We start from the raw sequence: 3,441 nt of genomic DNA, 5'->3' as shown, positions 1-3,441 counted from the left end.
TTTTCAAGAGGTAGAATTTTAGTAGCAATAAGTTCGTGCATGTATAGTAATTTGCATTAGCAAGGTTGTACAGTAGAATAAGTGATACTGCTTGAGTTTGTGGGGCTCTGCAATCAAGAGTTGCACACAGGCCAGGTGCGATGGCTCACACCTGTAATCCCGACACTTTGGGAGGCTGTGGCAGGCGGATCACAAGGTCACGAGATCAAGCCCATCCTGGCCAACATGGTGAAATGCCATCTCTACTAAAAATACAAAAATTAGCCGTGTGTGGTGGTGCGTGCCTGTAGTCCCAGCTACTCGGGAGGCTGAAGCAGGAGAATCGCTTAAACCTGGGAGGCGGAGGTTGCAGTGAGCCGAGATCGTACCACTGCACTCCAGCCTGGTGACAGCGGGACTCCACTTCAAAAAAAAAAAAAAAACTGCACAAAAGGAAAAAATGTTCTGCATAAAGAGGATATGAAAGGTACTTTCTTTTAGCAGTATGAATGTATATGAATTTATCTTTGTGTGAGAAATAATCGACTTTTGTGTAAGTTAAAGACCCTCTTTGTTTCCTAAATCAGAGGGTTAGAGCTGTTGAAATTAAACCTTTATAGTGCTTAACCTGGAAACAAATGTACTACAGCCCCACTGAAGCCGCTCTGTGGGTTTTTTGCTTACGATGTTTTAGCAACAGGCATTCATTTTGTAGAATGGTGTACTTTCTGCTTTGTCTCCTTATCTTTCTCCATTAGTTTCCTGGGTACATTTTTTTTAAAGGGAGAGAAGTTTGTGAGTTTAATGTTTTAAAAAAACTCCCAAGAACATGGATAAGCTGGACTTCTCTCATGCTTATGATTAGGGAGTTAGGATTTAAAGATGCAAAGCAGAGGGTTTGAAAGGAATAGCTAGTGAGTATGTTTGGGTGGGCGGGATGTGAAACCTTGCCTAATATAGATGTGTCCTATGGCCTGTGACTGCTTATTCTTTATCAAGGAGAACCCAGCAAACTAGTTTCTTTCTTCAGCTGAGGAACCACACAGCTCACATCAGAATATAATAGTGGAACTAGGGTGACTTCACTCCCTTTCACCTGATGTCTGTCTTGGCCTTTTAGCACCTTGACTATCCCTGGAAAGACTGGGTCTACATTTCCTTGTTTTCCCAGGGGAAAAAAACTAAAAGATTAGTGATGTAGATCTAAGAAATAGTGCCTCTTGAATATTTAATTCTTACATGACAGCTAACACATAGGGAAAAGGCTATGTTAAGCTGATTATAGCTCCTCTTTAAATGTCCTATGCTGTCAGTTGGTCTTAGAGACATTGGAATAACCAAGCAATATTCAGGCATCTGCACTATCTGGGGACAGCGCTACATATTACATGATGTCAGCAGTTCAGTTACTTGGAACAATTAAAGATTACCCTTAACAGCCATGTTAATACTTCTAAATGCTAAAATATACCACGAGTTTTTCATAGTCTTGAAAGTATACAGTTAATTACTTTTCAAAGTTACTGTGGTCTCATGTTTGCTCTTCATTATCTGTGATATGCAAAAATATGAAGAGACTCTTGGCCCCCAGGAGTTTACATTCTCATGGTGCTGTTGGTTCAAGCAAATTGCTTCTAGTTTATTAATGAACATTGCTAGGCTATTAATTATTTCCTATTTGGAAGGATCCCTTGGTGAACAGTTTTAAAAAGCAGAGGGCTGTGATAAAATTTCAGGGTATTGATAGCTTGAGTTTACATTGTATTAGCCCTGTTCTTTATCATTTTTTTCCCAGGGAGCTATGCAGGTAATGCTCATTAGCATGAATCAGAAAAGAAACCGTTCTGCCTAAGAGCATCTTAACCATCCCCCTAAACCACCGATACTCTGGATGCTCTCCTGTTACAGTTGTCAGTAAATGGCCGAGAAAATTAACAGCTCCTTAAGACTGTACATCCCTCAATTCTCTTTGTTTTCCCAGAGTTTGTACATCATTCTGTACTCGGACCAGGATTTGCATATAAGCCTTTTAAAACTGATTAGTGGTCCTAATTTTAACATTTTTGTGTATGACTCCTAACCCTGTTCTGAAGCAGCATTGCGATAGATGTGGAGCTTCTACCTGCATTTCTAAGCAATTAACCCAACTTTTGAGTTGAAACTTGCATGGATCCTTGTTATTTCCCATAATTCCTCTGAATCAAGGAGTTTATTTTGCATGCTTATTAAACTCAAACTGGGTCTGATGAAAGTGCAAGCAATAGTGGCAGGCCCTTAACTCTGATTTTAGAGTACGAACATTCTAATGCATGACTCAAAATGTCCAGTGTTGTGGTTACTAGTTATTTTATATATGCATTTGTTAATAATGAAGCAATAGAGACTAAAACCAATAGCTTGAATTTATTCAGATTATTTTCATATTTTAATAAAGGATTTTTCTTCCATTGAAAATGGGAAGAAGATAAACAGGGGCAACCACAAGACATTCAAACTGTCAGGACTAGGGCATAACAGTGCCCACCCTCTAACCACTTGCCTGGTTCCATTAGTCTCCAAGCATGTTTGAAAACAAAAGACAAACTAAGCATGTTGAATAAATTAGCTGCTATATAATCAGAAAGGTGCAGAGTTTCAGAAAGTAAAGTAGAGGATGTCAGTATGGAATATGTAAAATAACTAGATGTGGATATGGGGCTTATGATATGGTTTATGTAGACAAAGTTTGAGGTCTTTTAAAACTGGGATTTGAGTTTAAAAGAGTAAGGGTGCACGTATTTCCATTATTTCAGAATTTTCAGATGACTAGGCACATGTTGTGGATGATACTGGTACCAACTAACAATAACCAACTACCAATAACCAACTATAAAGTACCCCTGGGACAAGGGAGACTTCCTTTTTGTAGAATAGTCCTGAAAATACTGACAGATCTGTGGTTAGTTTGTTATTTTATTGCATAAAAAACAGTTTAAACAAATTCTATAGCCAAAGTTTTATCCTTGATGGGTTTGGCCAGACTACAATTTCTTGCCTAAAGCTTTTAATGCCAGGTTTAACAGGAGAAAATGTTTCCACTTTAAAAGAAGAAAATCCTTGCCATTTATTTTATTTGATGAATAAACAAATTTATTGCAGTAGCTTAAAATTTTTTTTATTTTTTATTTTTTATTTTTATTTTTATTTTTTTTTTTTTTGAGACGGAGTCTTGCTCTGTCGCCCAGGCTGGAGTGCAGTGGCGCAATCTCCACTCACTGCAAGCTCCACTTCCTGGGTTCACGCCATTCTCCTGCCTCAGCCTCCCGTGGAGCTGGGACTACAGGCGCCCGCCACCGTGCCCGGCTAATTTTTTTTTTGTATTTTTAGTAGAGACGGGGTTTCACCGTGTTAGCCAGGATGGTCTCGATCTCCTGACCTCGTGATCCACCCGTCTCGGCCTCCCAAAGTGCTGGGATTACAGGC

This window comes from Mandrillus leucophaeus, unplaced genomic scaffold (genome assembly GCF_000951045.1).
Source record: "Mandrillus leucophaeus isolate KB7577 unplaced genomic scaffold, Mleu.le_1.0 Scaffold35, whole genome shotgun sequence".
Lineage (NCBI taxonomy): Eukaryota > Metazoa > Chordata > Mammalia > Primates > Cercopithecidae > Mandrillus > Mandrillus leucophaeus.
Note: the sequence above shows the minus strand (reverse complement) of the source record.